Genomic DNA, 18942 nt, shown 5'->3' with positions numbered 1-18942 from the left:
CATATTTGGTCATATTCCAAACTTGCCAGCCAAGTCTCTGAGCACCTAGTTGGACCTGCTTTGTGCTAGGGTTAAACCATTCCACCACAAAGGTCCTTTCTAGTCTAAATTATTCTGTGGCTCTGTGTAAGTCTTTTTTAATCTCACAAGCAGAGATTTGTTACAAGTGAAATACCACTTCCATATATTATCATGCATCAGAAGAACATCATATCTTCATCTCTGGGTTTTCACTAAACTCAAATTCTGTTTCTGCAAAATGAAATTTAAAACCATAGACAGGTTTGTTCATCTTCCAATACAATAGCTATTGGGATTAAAGGAATAGGAACAAATTCAAAGCAAAGGAAAGGGTTTTTCATAGCAATTCTTTCTGTATTATGAAAGCTTGAGGTTCACATGGAGTCCAGGACTGGACAGGCTCATTGAGGAGAAATCTGGTGATGGTTTTATAAACAGAAACTTCAGAAATCCCAGAGTTGCAAATTTTCAGAAAACTGAAGTATATTCAAAGCTACTGTTGTTTCATACTTACTTTATTCTTATATTTTTCCTTATGCATCTACTATTTATCGCCTTCAGAAAAAAGGTATTGGATTAGATGATCTTTTGATCTGACTTAATATAGCTGTTCTTTTGGTCTTTTCTCTTTTTCTGGTATGTTGAGATAATTTTTTTCTTCTCCCCTGGAGCTCTTGGCTAAAGAATGCCCAGCCCTCTGGGAGTAGTGCGCGTGCACCTTGCTCATTCTGTGGGACTGCTTAATGCAGTCAGGCTCTTCAGAGACTTCAGCTGTCAAAATCTTTCCAATTCTTGACAGCAGACTTCACAGAGGGTTTATAGAGATTTGAGATTTGATCAAATTTGTGCTAAAGGCATATATCTAGTGTGTTCTTCCCACTTTCCAACTTTTGCACTAGAGCATAAAATGTGGGGCATATAATCAAGGAATAACTGCAAGATTCTTTTATTAGAACCAGAAAACCACATTTTCTCTCAAAAATATTTTGCCTTTTTTGCTTTAGAACTATTAGTGAGACAGATTCTTGCCCTGAAAAATGATTTCACTACAATTACTTAATTAATTAAATGAAAAAAGGTGATGAGCAAATACAAAATATGGTTTCATACTGGAACGTATTGGACAGGTTTAATATCATATGTCACATATACCAATACTTTGAGTTATGCTGGTTTCTAAACCATACAAGTTAATCTGGACTCCCAGGGCTCACAGTCTGTAGAACAGTGCTGTTTAAATCCCATTTAGTTTAGTTAACAAGATGCAGAACTGGGGTGAAGAAGCTACAGACTGAAAGCAAAATAAAATAAGGAGAACAAGCCTTTTAAGCTTGTGCTGTTCATGACCCTCTAATACCTTGAAAAACATTCCACTTCAGATTCATCAGGTAGGGTTACAGAGTGGCATTCTCATGTTAGTTCTACATAATAATTTCTGTGGGGATGGGTTGAGGGAAGAAAAAGAGACTTCATGCCTCTGAAGCCATTTTTGGGGACTGTGTACTCATGAGAGGTTGGACACTTTGCAGGCTACCCAGAGCCAGCAAACACAAACCAATTTTGCCATGCAGAATCCCTGGTCTGGCCAGCCAGGTCACAGGTTCACAGCCCCCAGCCTGCTGACCAGGCAACAGGAGGTTGTGATGCAGGTATGACAGCCACACTACAGGACACGGTGCCATAGAAAGCCAGGCCTTTTCACAGCTGCAGACCGTGCAACTTCGGACTGCTCACACACCTCAGTGGAGCCTTGTAGTCTTGGGTTGTCCCAGTCTCTTTGAGAGAGATTCTGAGTTTATAGCATGTAAAAAGGCTAGTAATAAATTCCTCACAGTCCTTCTCTTTGTAGAGCCAGCCTAGGTTTTGGTGGGAACTATTTCTTAATGGATATTAATGTAGTGTAGGTCCCATTATGGTTATGATTTCATGTGAGGCCAGAAATACAAATGAACTAGTGACTACATGATGCTAGTAATATTTTATGGGTAGTTGAGAAGAAGACAAATAAAATATCCAGACCTGATATCATCTATTCAAATGTTTTTCATGGGAAAATATCTCTTGATGTGCAGTCACTGTGGCCTAATCTAACCTGTTTTTTGTGAAATGCTGTTTAAACAAATGATGGTTCAATCAGCTTCATGTAGGCAAACAGGTGGCAGAGCCCAGTGCAGTTATAAACTGTTTATAACAGAAAAGAAAATCAGGTGTGTGGAGGAGAAAAAATTTATATTTTTTTTATTTTTTGATTTTTTTAAAAGTTCTGATAACAGATAAAACAAGAACTTGTTTTGTAAAATATTGTAGTGCCCTACTGAGGTATATGAAAAATTAAGGGAAAACCAGTCATTCAGTTTATTCAGTCCTCTTTTCCTTTTAACTCTGGATCCCAGTTTTCAATTTCAAAGGAGCTTATTTGGATCCACAAACCAAATAGAATTTGGACATTATATCATACTGGAATAACCCTTTGTGACAAAGAGGTATTCAAAGCTCAGTGAAGTGAGAAGTATATTAAAACTGGTATATCCAACATATCCATGTGTATTCCTGAGATATATATCTATATATTTTTTATTACTAATACTAATAAAGGCAGGGCACGGGTGCAGCAGGCCTTAGTTTCTGTCTTTGGGGACTTTCATCTTTAATATAGTCTCTTAAAAATACATGCATTGCTACATTTTTCATTACCCTTAATTTTTTCATCAATCACGTTAATTTATACAGGGGGCACTTAATAATAGCTAATTAACACTTATGACTTTTTAAATTAAAAGACCTTTGGAGAGATTACTGCTGATTGCAAAAAGGTTTTTGTTCCTCCCATTAAAAAGAGAAAGAAAGAAAAACTGAAGATCTGGCTTGGGTGTATGAAGGGAACTTCTCTCTTGCTTCATTGATCATAGAACAAATGAAAACAGCAAAGGCCTGTGCAAAGGCAATACTGCTATTAGTCTACACCCCTGAAAGGTGCCTTTATTTTAACTGATTATTAAGCAACATATATATTATTTGGACTGACCTTTAAATAGCTGAAAATTAAATTATAATTTACTGGGGAGATATCTAAACCCATGCAGCTATTATTACAAAAAAAAACCCCATGATGTCATACAATATCCTAAAAATATATTTTTATTATTACCAAACAAAGTGAAGAGAGAAAAAGCATTGAATTTTGATGGTCGATTTGACAGTAGATTATTGCAATCTCATGGATTGGAATAATATTTTTAATAACTCCCCTGTTATTACAGTGAAGTTATAGACCATGTTTAGTTTTTGACTGCAATCACTTTTAGATATATCAGGGAGCTGTTGGGATTCACACCACTTTCCTTCTCTAGTAATGACAGTATGATTCCTTTTTTTAATAAACAAATGTGTCTCTCAAAATTGAGCATATGTGTTAAACACTTCCAATGTTCTCTAAATATCAATGATCTGGCCAGAAAACTTTGTTTTAAAGCATCAGTGAGGACTATTTTTTTCTTTTTTTTTGTGGTTGCTAGTTTTAATATTATAATATTGTTATAATAACTATTAGTATAATAACAGCAATATTTTATGATGATAATAATGATGAAGATGATGAAGATGATGCTGCTGATGATTATATCCCACCAATTGGTGTCTCCATTCCCTGAGAAAGCCCACAGAAATACTCGGTGTCTGGAACCCAAGATTCTACCTCAGTCTAGTGATGACAGGAGGGAATCCAGTCTAGAAGGACAATATTCCATTGCTGAGGTAACCTCTGGCCACCTCCCTTGCAATGGCCTCCCTTCAGCCACCCAGGGCCCAAGGGAAGGCTGTATAACACAAACAGTGCTTCCTCCCAAATTCACCCTGGGTCATGATGCTTTTAGTCTTTACATGTGAGCATATCTAGCTGCCAGTAACAACTACTGTTTTATGAATATCTTTTCTAGAGAAGATGAAAGCAGGCTCATGTAGTATAAAAAGACCAACATCATCCCTGTTTGGGAATTTTGCTCCTTTTTTTAGGCACATAAAAGGTGCCACCTTGGTGGCGGCAGCATTCTGTAGACCACATCTCACAGTAAGGCCTGTGTTTCTCACAGTCTGCCTATCAGGAATTAAATCTCACGGGATGGTTTGCTGCTGCACCTCAGACTCAATAAAAATTGAAGCCAATTGAAGTGACCTCAGTTGCTCCTTGTAAGGCTTCCCCTCCAGATCCTTCACTATTTTTGTAGCCCTCCTTTGGTTAGCTCCCTCTCTCTAACAGCTTGATATCCTTTTATATTGTGGCACCCAAAACTGCCCCCAGCACTGGAGGTGAGGCCGCCCCAGCTCAGAGCAGATCAGGACAATCCCCTCCCTTGCCTGCCTGGCCATGCTGTGCCTGGTGCCCCCAGGACAGGGTTGGCCCTCCTGGTTGCCAGGGCACTGCTGGCTCATGTTCAACTCGCCACTGACCAGGACCCCCAGGTCCCTTTCCATGGGGCTCCTTTCCAGCCTCTCATTCCCCAGTCTGTCTGTACATCCAGGGCTGTTCTGTCCCAGATGCAGATTTTGTCACCTTCCCTTGTGGAATTTCATACAACTGGTGATACCCAGTCCTCTATTTTGTCGAGGTGTCTTTGCAGGACCTCTCTGCCCTTGAGGAAGTTGACAGCTTCTCCAATTTTGTGTTATCTGCAGACTTTGTATTTCTTCAAGCCCTGCATCTAAGTTGTTTATGAAGATTTTGAAGAGCACAGGGCTGAGGATGGAGCCCTGCAGAACCCCACTAAGGACCGTTCTACACAAGGTGATGTCTCAGCTCTCTCACAGCTCCAATGTGGAGAAAGGAGACAACCAACAGGGGTGCCAGTTCAGAACACTGAATGCCTGTTCTCCCCTTTCAATCAAGATTTTCTGCAGTAAAGGAGTACCGAGTCACCAAGAAAATTATGGGAAAATCATTCTCAGATGCCAAGACAGTCTTAGAGCTGGGGCAGCAGAAGTGAGCAGCAGTGTTATCAGAGGCAACATGTACCAGCCCAGCTGAGTGGTGATGGGACTTGAAGTATGGTGGGGGCATTTGCTCACTTCTCATCTGAGGAAGGAGGACACCCTGTATCAGGAATCAAAGCAGTGTAACAGAAGAAATTCCTGAGAGAGGGCAGCAAGGCAGTGCAGAATAGCTCTGAAATTGCCTAATATCTTGATAAACTGGAGCAGGATTTACATATAAATGATGTCAAACAAACATATTCTCTGTAATGCTTTGCCAGTAACCACCTCAACATTATTCATTTTGATATCATTCCATGCTGTGAAAACTTGTGTAAGCCAGAAGAGCTTTACTGTGTTCTACAGGGTAGAAAAAACAATTATAAATAACCCCAAAAAGCAAATAGTCATTATTATATATTGGCAATTTACTTGATAATGACCCACAGAGTTACAACCAACATGCCTCATGTCAGAATTTCATGCCACAAGTGCCCTCACAGTTTAAAATAGAACTGCTCTGGTATGCTCTGTTGAATTACCAAATAATTTAATTATAATAATTTAAAAGGAATTTGAAAAAAACTAAGTTTCAATTTACAATGATTCGCAATTGAACACTGAAATTTTTAAATCTCTCAGGCTCTTTAATCCATATTTCCAGAAGGTTCCTAATTTTTTTTCTCCCTACAAACAGACAAACATTTTTGCATCATTATCAGTAACAGCACCAATGATTCATACTTACTTTACTCTTTCAGAAATCCTCAAATGCTCTGCAGATTGAATGGTATGAAATTCTGACCCTGCATATAACACCAGGCAGTGGAAACAACATCTGTTAAAGACCAGGAAGAGGGACATATGTTTAATCTCTTGATTTTCTGCAGAGAGGAAGGTTGTAGCAATACTTAGCATAACTTGAGACAACACATATTCAAGGGAAGATGGAATTCATGGTAATTGGTAGTGTGTTCTCAAATAATGGATTTTTTTCCCTATAGTATCTTCATAAGTAAAGAGCAAAGACACTTTACCAACTAACTCATCTCTCTACTTATCTGTTCAACAATTTAAAATCATGAGCCACCATTTTTTATATGACAGCAATAGATATGGGGAAACCCCTGGTGGATTTTATTAAGTCTTTGGCAAATCTTCCCTTTTTGGGATTAAATCTCTTCTTTGTCTCTTTTTGGGAAGTGGATGAACATTTAAGCTTTACAGTGAGTAGACAGTTAAGCTTCAGGGGCTTAAACTACATGTATGGCTCAAAGTAGAGTTTCCCAGAAGGCTTGGCTTTTTTCCCTGGAGATTGAGCATCTGTTTGATCTCTACTGGAAGACCAGGCACTGTGAGATCCCCTTAACTGAAGATGTCCCCACCATTTATATGCTGCTTCTGGGGCTCTGTGAACTGTCTTGTCCCCAGGAAGCACTGCTATCATGGCAGTGCATAAATCAGAACTGGAACTTTGATGTAAATGGGGCTGAATCCATTAATTGCTTTAAAAGTCTTTGTGATTTGCATTGTCCCAGAGGACATGCAGTTATAGTAATTCAAAGATCATACCATGCTTTGATGTTGCCAGGACTGGATTCATTATTGCCTGAAATTGTAAGAACAAAGCTTTACATGGACACTGGAAATTAGCTGGGAGCCAGTGCAAGGATGGGAACCATGCTATTTCCTTCTCCAGGCTTAATGAGCCTTGGAAGACCCCAGCACTTTCTTGGTGCACAGGAGTTTAGATTATTTTCTGGATTGCTGTCAGCCTGTTTTGTGAAGTCTCAGGATAACAGCCTGTGCATGAGTCTGCCTTATTGCACACATGAGGCAGTCTCTCTGAACATCTTTTAGCTGTAAATCACCTTTCAACTCTGTGCTTAATCTCCAAAAGCTTTAGAGATATCTTGGATCACAGATAGATCCTTAAACTCCAGAGTTCAAGTCCCATTGTTCCAAAATTGTACTCAGACTCAGAGCCCAAAGTTGTACTGTATGTGCAAATTTAAGTTTAGCTCTGTGGACCAGAAAAAGAAGTCTATTACTTTCCCAGGATTCATTCAGTTATTTCATTATACTATATAGAAAGCTAACACACATGTAAGAAAGAAATCAGATTCATTTTGTAGCTGGTCCAGAAATAATTTTCAAATATACACATAGAATGGAAAAATGGACAACAATATAACAGTAATGAAATCAATAATAATAATAGTAATTAGCAATTCCTTTCAGTGTTCCAGACTGGGCAAGGAAGGGTTAAAACAGTTTGTACCAATTATTGACTACAAGATCTGCAAATGATTGCATAAAATTTCCAAAATATGCCTGCAAGCTTCTATTATTGATGTTGTGCCCCAGGACATGCACATATGGATTTAATTGTCTAAAGTGTTTTATTAATTAAATTGCTATGATTTACCTCTCCCATGTTAGCATTTACAGTTTATGAAACAGCTCATAATTAGGAAATGACTATACTGATGTTGCTTGTTTACTTTGCAAGCAATACATAATAGTGCCACATTCCTCTTTTTAAACCCACCCTCCCAGGCTACCTTTTTTTCTAGCCCGATTAATAGGCAACTGCTGCTGGTGCGTTAAATTGCTTTTTGGATAGGTTTAGGGCGAATATAACTGCCAGGGCTACTACTGCTGTTGGAGTGCACAGCAGCATCCTTCCTCCTAGACTGGAAGCTTCACCCAGAGCTCAGTGAAGTTAAAGGACCTTACATTGGTGTGTTTTGGATCTGTCCCAATAAGCAAAAATTAGTCTTTTTTCCCCCTAAATACAGAATCATGTTGATTGTGGAACATCCAGAATACTCTAACCAGATACATACTGCTTTATTCTCAGAGACAAGGTTTTGTGTTTTCTTTACTGGATATCAGAAAGATTTTCTAAGATATTCATGAATAAATGCCCTGAAGTTGCACAATTGAATTTGTCCAAATGAAAGAGAGGCTGTAAGTTTAATGTGAAAGAGTATTTGCAAATGAATAGATCAAAGGTGCATCAAAAGGTTACTTACTTGATAAAATGGATAATCCATCTATGTCTGAAAGTTAGTATAATTACATTTATAATTAAATTCTATAGTCCCAAATTTTGCACATTTTTTGTTTACTTGGAGAATGCAGACACCATATAAATGACCCATATGTATATATGGAGGAAGAGAGAGAAGAATGGAGTGTTATTATAGCAGGCAGTTGGACTTGATGATTGTTGTGAGTCCCTTAAATATTCTATTCTATTCTATTCTATTCTATTCTATTCTATTCTATTCTATTCTATTCTATTCTATTCTATTCTGTTCTGTTCTGGTCTAGTCTAGTCTAGTCTAGTCTAGTCTAGTCTAGTCTATGTATTAAGACCAGAATGGAAGAGAATGATCTCTTGAGTAAAATTTGCTACAAAATGTCACTTGCTAGTGTGTATAAATATTCCTACTATTTTTCCATTCTCCTACTCTTCACACTGGGATAGGATCTTACACAGGCACGGCCTCTTGTACTCCCATAATTTCTGAAAGACTTTACAACACTTGCTGATGTCAAACGACTCAGTGGTCTGGTCTCACCAGCCTCCTACTGAGTTCAGGGAGAGTAGAGATGGGCACAATGCAATTGAGGCATAAATTCTACTTAAATGTATGCTGGATCATTTGTCATGCAAGCTAAAACTCACATGCATCTTTGGTTGAAAGTTGCATTTTAAAAAAAGATATTTTTAAAAGGAAAGAAGATATGAGGGATGAGAAACAGAACTTGAGATGTTCATATAAAAATTGGTGCTTTTCTCTGAAAGTGAATCTAACCCTTCATATGAAACAAAATTCTTGCCCTGCTTCAAATTTCATGTTATTAATCTAGCAGTGCAGTAGATATCTGGTTCGTTCTGGTTTATTCTGGTAAGTACACTAGTACTCTCATTGGTACTAACACAGTAATGGAAATAGCGATTTCATATGAGTCAGGATAGATCTTCCTGCATAAAACCACTGGCAGAAAAATAAAAAGTCTAATCTTTTTCTGCCATTTCCAAAGTTGTAGTGGACTAAAAGTACAGACATACCCTAAACTTACCTATCCTTAGGGAATGTAAAATGGTGGTTATTATTCTACACTTGCAGGAGTACCCAAGCCACACTGATTTAGTGTTATCTGTTTGGGCCCTTATTCCTCTTTGGTTGATGGAAAGTGACAGGAAGGTGATTTGGAGGAGAAGTCTGATCTGGGTCTCGGTTATTGCTGTAGAGCCTGGGAAAACTCCTGTGTGCTGAGCTGGGTACAGGCCACGTTCTGTGTCAGATTTTCATTCCATTTGAAAATCAGCCGTGTACATCTCTTGGTGCTCCAGCTTTCCTAAGGGTAAACACATGAATGAAAGCCAAAGAGTTCCATTGCATCTCACAGGGGTCCTTACCTGTAGCCACTGCTGCCTCTTGGAGGAATCTCTCTTTTCCCATCTACTGCTGAGAAAGCCTAGAAAGTTACACTGGAAAGCTCAGCTTCCTGCTCTTGAAGTGGCAAAGTTTGCTTTCCCCACAGCTGGGAAGCTTTGAGTAGACTGTTCCTAAACCATGTCAAAGGCTGTTCTCTTTGTGAATGCTAATGCACAGAATCACCTCCTTCACCATCACGTACATGCTTCAGGCATCCCACACCTTAACAAGGTGATTTCATTAGGATTCCAATTAAAAGCCTGCAAAGAAATATCTCTGTTGCTCATTTCCCTGTAAATATTGTAACTTTGGTTTGCTGCTGGAATTTCAAAGCCTGTATCTGTGCAATTAAAGTACCAATTAACTGCTTTTTCAGTTTCATTTTCTCATTCACTTCTGGGTAAAGTCCCTTACTATAGCTAATAATAATAAAAATGAACTAATCAGAAAAAGAAAAAAAGAAATGCATGAAATTCTCAAAGATATGATCTAACCTTTATGGGACTCAGAAAACCACTTAGTACCAGCACTTGTTATAATGTTTAGCTCCATGAGGGCAGCAGCGGTATACCTACTACCACAATGTTTTTGCCTCTTTAGAATATTAATTGATTGAATTTAAAATGGCAACATCAGCGTCAGCATGACATCTTGAAACCCCTGCCATGATTTTCAGTGTGTGTACAGAGCATTTCTGGCTGGAGCAGCATGTGGACAGCCTCTGGCTGATGCAGAGCTCCGCTTGATCTCTCTGCTTGGCTGCTGGAAGCCCTAAAGTGTTTTCTTCCCCTTATGGAACAACTCACCTTTGCTGTAATGGACAATGTAGCACTGGATATGGGTAATGCTGCTGTGCACTCCTGCACCCTGTTGAAGCTATTTGCTTCTCAACTGAAAATGACAGAGGAAAATTAATCTAGTATGTTTTAACAGAAGACTGTTTTTAAAGGCATGCCTACATATCTTGCCACAAAACAACTTCTTTTTCACCAAGAAAAGGTCATTCCTAACTGAGGGTTTGGTACAAAGCCCAAGAGAATCAAGGACAGTGATTTCTGCTTACTTCTTTAGGCTATGGATGAAGCTCTTCAAGCAAATATTTTTTTACTCTCATCCACAACTCATGCAAATGACATGTAGAATCCCTGATCCAAAAAAGTATTCCATAAATTGTACTTTGTAAGAAATAAGGAGCAGAAGTTTTTCCCATGTCTCGTCACATCTAAAATATACCTGAACCTGTGAAGTACTGCATATTACTGTGGCCATAAACATAAAAATATCTCACTTATTTATATGCAGGACCAGATGTTCCAAAATGCTCATCTTGCGCAGGAGGACCAAATTAAGTAGCCAGAGCTGTGGGACCAGTTCTTGGATGACTGGTTGTAGCAGTCCTGTAGTGGCCTTAGGGAAGAATATGATGGCTGTGGATCCATCCCATGGCTTCTAGCATCCATCACCACATTAGTCCATATTTACTATGGTCTCTTTTCTAAGCCACAGATAAAGGTTGTCATTTCAGGTCCCCAGAATTAGAAGTTAAGACCTTTTTTTTTTTTGAGTCTTCACAATTTAGCCTCATATATGCCTCTGCCAGGTAGCCGTGAATAAATGCTGCAGTAACAGGCTCCAGCACAAGTGGAAGCCACACTTGGCACCCAGGAAAAGATAAATCTATGTCATTTTCCTCTTCCATTTTATCTCTTGCGACAATATTCATCCGCCCCATGTGGCACATTTTATGATGGCCTTTTTTTATTACGTACTGAGCAAAACCTGTATTTCTCCAGAGCACTAAGGGGCCACCAGTGTGAATGTCATTAACATGCTAAAGAGTTCTGCTTCCAGAATAGTGTGACCTGTTCGTTTGTATGTTAATAGAACTCATGTCTAGAAAGATTGGAAGGCAGTCTTCCACCAGGCATAGCCTGCTCCTGAGAACAATGGACATAATGAAATAATGAAATAATAACAGCAATAATAATAAAGTTGGTACCTTTCCCCTACTATAGCACCTTTCATTCAAACAACTCCAAGCACCCTGAAAATTAATTGGGCCTGACAGCCATTCTGGTACATCGCATTCCCAACAATCTGTTGGGAGAGCTGTGGATAGAAGATGTAGTCCCAATTCTTACTTCCCTGAAGTCAGACTATAAGGCAACTTCATCTATACAGTGCAAAGAATGCAGGGAGTTTAGAAGATGGAGAAATTTCTCAGAAATAAAAGACCCTTATCAGCTATTCATTTTCAGTTTGGGTTCCTGAAACCAGCTTCTGTATAAACACATAAATAAAACTACCACGCTTTTCAGTGACACTGAGCATACACAGCTAGATCTCAGTTTAAGTCTAGGCATCTCAGTATGAATTTAAACTTCTTGTTGAAAGGATCTGGGATTCAAACTGGTGGCAATTCAGCATCACAGCTAATGGAATCTCATTATTTTCTTGATGTACAACTGACCTGTCTGTGTTGTGGTTAAGGTGCAACATGTATGTTTTAGAGTAATAGAACCATAGGTCTATAATAGGTCTTCTTTTTTACACATAGGACCAGCTTATGCTTCAAAGACATTTGGCTGACAGGCAGAACCACTGCTGAGAGCTCCAAGTCCTGTGTAGCTTCAGTGGCATCACCTGACTGCAGGAGTGACAAAAGTCTGGGGAACTTTTCCTCACACTGACCCAGGAACCCAAATCCTTCTATAAGCACAAATTCATCCCCATTTCGTGTGGTTACATCCCTCCTGTAGCTTAACCCCTGTAGAGTTTAAATGGATATATAAGTGCACTCCTACCAGCAATATTAAATACTTCTGAAATAAACTCAGAAGACTCACTTCAGAGAATGGAAAAGGTTGTCACTGCTTCTTACCCCAATTTCTTTGTCACATAGATAGAATTAAGGGGATGGATCAAATCAATTGAAATCAAATCTTCCTCGCTGGGTACAAATTTAAAAATGTGCCTCCCCAGGAAAGCTGTGAATTGCAAATTCCTAGCTCAGTACTTGCTCTAGACAGTTTTTGGTATCACACAAGCAGTGTAAATAGGCTGACTGAAATTCAGTAGGGCAGAGCAGCAAAGTTCAAGTTTTGCTCTGTCTCCAGATTTGCATGTTTTGCAACTCAAGATATCCTTGATTTTTCTTGCCTGTCATTCATGGGGACTGATAAACAGAACAAAGCAGGTTCTTCTGTGTAGCAACAAAAGTTACATCTTTAATCAGAAGGAGATTATGTGGCTCAGATCTGTACCTGTGCTCATTTGTGCATTTGCTGTTGTGCTGACAGTGGATGCAGAGCAGACCATGAAACCAACAGGATCCTTGCCCTGAAGAGCATTTCATCTGAGGGACAAGGAGAATCAAGAAGTCATACATATAATTACTTCACCATTGGAATAAGGCAGTTTCATCTGGCTGATTACAAGGATATGTATTTAAATGAAGAATTCAGGGGAAGAAAGTAATTGCTTTACTGAAATACTGGCAGGTACCTGGGAAGAGATGCATAAAATAGACTAAAAATAATTCATTAGGCAGGAATCAGAAGAGACCTCGCACACCAAGGATTTTCTCGCTGCATTCAGATGAAACCAAAAGTTGGCACTGAATAATTACAAGTTTTTGGTTTTTTTTAAATTCAGATGGAAAGTGTCTAAAACTGCTGCATAATAGGCACTTTTGGCTCTCATCCATGCCATGGTCTAGCCACATTGTGTAGAAATTCTTCCTGCTTTTCTTCAAAAATTTCCTATTTTATGCTAAGGATTAATGTTGTCTGTCACTCAACAATATATCAAATGACCTAATTTACCCAGCAAGGTAAATATTAGACAATGACCAGAAATACCATTTGATAAAGTAACAGTAGAGTCTAATTACAGGGGCCTTTATGAAAAGAAAAAAACAAAAAAGGAACATTGGGTAATTTCCACTTGATTCCCTTTATAGCTGGAATGGGTTGAATTCAAATTTAATTGAATTCAAAGAGATAAATTCAACTAAATCATACTCTGTGGAAATTGAAATCCATGATGTCTAACAATAAAGGGAAAGTTCTGAAAACCCAAGAGATGTGAAAGAAAGAAGAAGCATAATGATTAAAAAAAAACCAAACCAAAAGAAAACAAAAAAAACCCAACAAAAAATAGCAGAATGAAGGAGACCTAAAATAGGGAAAAAGTGAGAGAACACAACATTTTGGAGAGGGCTTTATGTAAACAAATTTTTTTTGGTGCATCTTTACTTCCATACATATTCACATCTTACAGAGTTCATTCAGGCTAATTGAACCTAGAATGTTTTTAAAGATTATTTTGCTAATTACTATATTCAGAGCTTCCCATCAGCCATGCAATGTGATGCCACTTTAGGCCATTTGATATATCTCAGCCTACTGGCAGCGATAAAACCAGTAAACTAGCAATAAAATTTAGTTAACTGATAGAGTCATATCAAAACCAGCAACATACTGCTAATTGTAACAATCTAATTTAGAAGTGACAAACCAGCTAAGGAAAAGCTAGCATCAGCACATGATAGCATTTTTGACCTTCTTTCAAAGGGCAACGACACAGCATTTTGGTAAAAGAATTAATGTGAGTTAGATTAGGGTTACAAATTGCTCTGAGAATTACCTGTCAGCTAGAAGTAGAAGAAATGATGTCTATTTTACTGAAGTCCAGAACTGCAAATTTTTTTGCACGTTGCGTGAAATGGTTTCCCTAGGTATTTTTTAACTTGAGAAACAAACATTTTTACATTTTTACACTATTTAAAGAGCATATAATTATGTAGCCAGGTTTCCACCTTGTTTAAGAGGGCAAAACCCCTCCAAAAGCGCCTGCATGAGCTCGTCTCAAAGGGTGACATATGAGCACAGTATCTGGGGATGGAAAAAAAAAAGGAATAAACAGAGAATGTTTAACATTCAGAATTTGTCCACAGCTGATAATTTATTGGAACTCATCTGTAACAAGGTCTGGCACTGATTTATAAGTTGATTTGAAAAATAAATAAAAGTGATAGAAACCTGCATTTGGTTTTAATGATAGACTGTTGCAGCATGAAAAGTAAGGATATGAAACATTGCAAGGAAATTAGATATTATGCCCTGAAGACAACTGCAGCTACCAGCCCATTAATTGTTAGATATTTATTATTAAAAATTTCTTTTCATGAGTGACTGCAGAATATTTGCACTCTTAAAGTTGTTGAGTTCTGACATGAATGAAGCATATGAAGCTCATTTTTTCTTCCCTCACTCTGTGTCCATGTGCGTGTGTTTGTGGAACTGACAAGGTAGCTGACCCAAGAATATGATGAATCTTTCCTCCACAAACCAAACACACAAGTGCTGCTTCTGAATTGAGACTGAATATAACAATGAATACTGGGGAGTTTGCTACTGTTCTGAATTTCAATAGCAAGGGGCTAGGCGGTGCTTGGAAAAAAATCTTTCTGAAAGTAGAGAGGGCCCAACTCTGATTCCAGAGACATGCACAGCATCCCCCAAAAGCTCTGACAGTAAGTATGGATAGTGTATCATCTCCTGTGCGTTCCCAGAGTTGAAACAATTATATACCAAGTGCTGCAGAGAGGGGGACACAGGTAATGAGTCAAAACCAGCAGTGTATATTTAAAAAGCCAAAAAGAAGGGAAATAAAATACCTCTTTAAAAAGTCTTCTAAAGTTCTTGGTAAACTGAGGCATTATATCATGCCTTAAAAATACAGAGGAAATCCAATGAAATTAACTCTGAAACAAACCAAGTTCATGGAAAGAATAGACTTTCTAACACATCCTCTGCTTCTCCACTCCCACATTAGAAACAGCCAGCACTGATGGCCTTATGACAAAGCAGTATCTAAGGAAAAGAGCACACACAGGAGGCACAGGGAGGTGTGTGGGTGTTGATTGCCACACTGACCTGCTGAGTGGCTGTAGGTTCTGACCTGCCTGTAGGAATATGGATACTAACATGCCTTTTCTTTTTTAAAGCATTTTGAGGACAACTAAGACAAATGGGAAAGGCACAGGGAGAGAAAAACATGTTTTATTATTACATGGTTGTTAGATCGTATTAACATCTAGACTCACCAAACATTGCCCAAATACATAAAGAGAAATGGTCCCTATTTCAATCTGCCTATGATTTTACCTCAGAATTTGCTATGAATTATTAATGGCAGTTACAATAATTAAGTATGCTAATAATGTGATGACAGAGGCTAGGTGGAGGAAGATAGGATTTAAAATCCATGCTACTTAGATTGTCTGAGGCAAACCATGATGATCCTGTACAGCATTTGGATTATAAGAGGCAGCTATTGGCTCTCACCAGGAAGCAGTACATGCCTCCTTGTTCCTCTTTTCCCTTCAAGGCTGTATAAAGAGTTTATTTGCATTTCTCCATCCTCATTTCACTTGGAAAACTTTAAGGTTTCATGCTCAACACAACAGGACTTCCAAAAGTAGTGATGTGTTCAGCTTATGGTAAAAGGAATCTGGTACTTCATCCTTGGGATGTGAACACTTCTCTCTCCATAATGAAATATAACTTACAGTTTACATTACAGTTCTTTCCTTGCTGATATTTCTGAGTTGTTTTTATTGAAGATAAAATCAGAGAGGCCAATACTGCTTGAGAACATGAACTTAAAAACAGAGGAACATTTTATGCAGTGCAAAAAAAAAGACAGACAGCTATTAAAGAAGATTCACAGTTATAGGCAAATATATTAATAGTGGGGTTAGCTCTTGAAATGAGAATTTATAACATGCCTTAACCTAATCCCTCATTAAGATAATTTATTCCCACCCTCAAGGTCTCACATCACAGCTAGCACTAGGCAAACAATTAGTGACAAACAATTCATTTTATCAATTTCAACTCCTCTTTTAAAATGAATTGCTAGTTAGTGCAGTACAGTTTTCTCAAATATATTTATAATTCAACATTTTTTTTTCATTTTTTTTGTGATGTATTTGTAGTCCAGTGTTTATCCAAGAAGAGTTGGGTGCTTGATGGTAGCTAGTCAAGGCATTTTGAATTTTACTTGCTGAAAACTCATGCTTTCAAGATTCAAGTATTTTTTCCCCTAAATTAAGTTGACTACATGAACCTTTTAATCCAAAACTCACAGATGACAATGGGAGCTCTTTGCTCTGAGGTCACATTGCCCAAGAGACTCACAGCTTCCTTTGTAGTAAGGTGAGAGGGAGACCTGTTTTTAATCCTGCTGCTGAGAGAGCATCCTTGCATAGTGAAGTTGCAAGCCTAGGTGCTAATTTAAGGTAGCCTTAGGAAGTTACTGCACCAGAAGCATTTCCTGATGAAACTCCAGCAAGCATCTAAACACTTGCTGAAGTACTGACTACACTTCTTGCTCATCTGCCCTTCTGCCTGCTGTGGAGAAACCTGTGGGAGTCTAGTTAGTAAACGTGGCATCCAGAGGACTGAAAGGCTGTGAAATGAATTGGGGTCTCTGACACAGCCCTATCTGGGCCACCACAACAGCCCTGGAAGGTATTTTCAAACTACATTTTTTCATGTTATATCAGTCAGAATGAGAGCAGTTATCAAGCTAATGAAATTAATAAAATAATTAATAAGACAAAGGAAGAGCAATACAGAGGTTATGGTACAAAGGCACTGGGCTGGGATCCAGTAGGTCCACATTAGAGTCACCCTCTTTTCCTCTGAAGTGGGGAGAAATATATTGTAATTTTTTTCACATGTGGCTGACTGGCTGTTGGTTTGGCTTGCTTCCCATGACAGAGATGACTTTGCACCACAGGGCTGTTTGCAAGGCAGAGCTGGGTATGCGTTACCCCAACAGAAACAACGAAAGCTACATGGTTCAAATACTCTCCCTAAGACAAGTACCGTAAATCCAGAAAATTCAATTAAAGTTACACTTATGAAACTATGGAGAACAAAGCAGAGAATGTAACTAAAGCCCTCAGCCTCTCCTCAGCCTGCAGAGACATGAAGCTGACAGACAGGCATTCAGTGACTGACAGGAATTTTAAATCTTCAAATTAAAGACTTTTAAAACAACAGTATACATTTTCTCTTCAGTGTTTTAGCCTTTGCGTGCCTAGATGCAAAGCAGGGAAAAGGTGTGGGGTGTTTGGGATTAAAGGATAGGTAGGTGGGTAAAGTGATAAACTGGACTGTTCTGGTTGGGCATAGTTATAACCTCCCCACAAAATTTATATTCTGTGCATTTACATTATCAAAATGTGAACTCAAATTTAATTTAGCTCAAGATTCCTTAGGATAAACTATTAAAAACCTGTTACATTAATGCCAATTAAGAAACTCTACTAAGTACTAGCCCTTAATATTGCTAATGAAGGCACCATTAAATTTAAAAAATACTGAACCCTCATGCAGATCTTTACTCAAAAAAAAAAAAGGCTAGAGCAAAATCAAAGGAAAAGAAGTATACATTTTGACGATTTTTTCTCCCATTTACTTGCTGCTTTAGAGGACTTTCAGAGTGGCAAGATCTTGAAAGGATAGGTAAAACAAAACCCTGGTATTTCTCCACATTGAGAATGCACTCTGGATCCCCTGCTAAACTGCCATGTCAGCCTTATTTTGGGGGAGTAACAGAAATGTGAAGATCAGATTCCCAGATGCTGATGCTCCAACTATGATGCTAGTAAAATATAAAGTATAAAATTGGAAAGAATATTTTGTGCTGATTCTATTTTGTCCTGTAAAACTGGTAAGATACAATGCATCTTTAATATAAGACCTACATAGAAGACCTAATTCTTTTATTTCAGTTCTCTTCTAGCTACAAAACTGCTCAAGTAAATTATGTTCCACAATGTGGTGGGAAAGTGCCCATCTTTTCATCCCCTTATTTAAACCTCCTCTGTGAACTTGTAACATTACAGCCTTCTCAAGTAAAAGGGACTGAAAGAGACTCCAGGAGCCAGGATGACTGGTGTGATAACTCAATCACTGCAAGAAGATCTATTCCAGCACTTAACTAAAAATGCAGCATCTTGTCTTAGGTCAAACATTATTTCCAGTAAGTCTGAACTTACTTGGCTTTTGTTATTCCTTTCTACCACCAAAATATTCCCTACACTTGATGAAAATTGTCCTCAGCCCAAGCCAAATCATACTCCAGTGTGGCTGCTGAGTTTGAAGGAGTTTAAATTGCTAAAACTCAGCCCCAGGGAGGAGCTGGTTGATCTCATTTTTGGAAATATGTACATTTTTGCTTTTCTTCAAGATTTTCTTCAAGTTTCAATTTGTATTCACTGTTTCTTTAAAAATCATTACTTGTTGTTCATTATTCTGCAAAACGCCACTAATTTCATGCATATTAAACATATGAGCTCATACATGTGTGCTGTCCTCCTTGCCATTTACAAGGTAAGGTTTCAAATACTTTCTTTTTCTTCAGGAAAGATGTTATTTTTTGGCAGAACAGAAGCATTAACTCATCTTCAACAGGACATCCCAAA

Source organism: Lonchura striata, chromosome 1, assembly GCF_046129695.1.
Source record: "Lonchura striata isolate bLonStr1 chromosome 1, bLonStr1.mat, whole genome shotgun sequence".
NCBI classification, from domain to species: domain Eukaryota; kingdom Metazoa; phylum Chordata; class Aves; order Passeriformes; family Estrildidae; genus Lonchura; species Lonchura striata.
The sequence above is the reverse complement of the archived record's forward strand: the minus strand, read 5'-3'. Positions refer to the sequence as shown.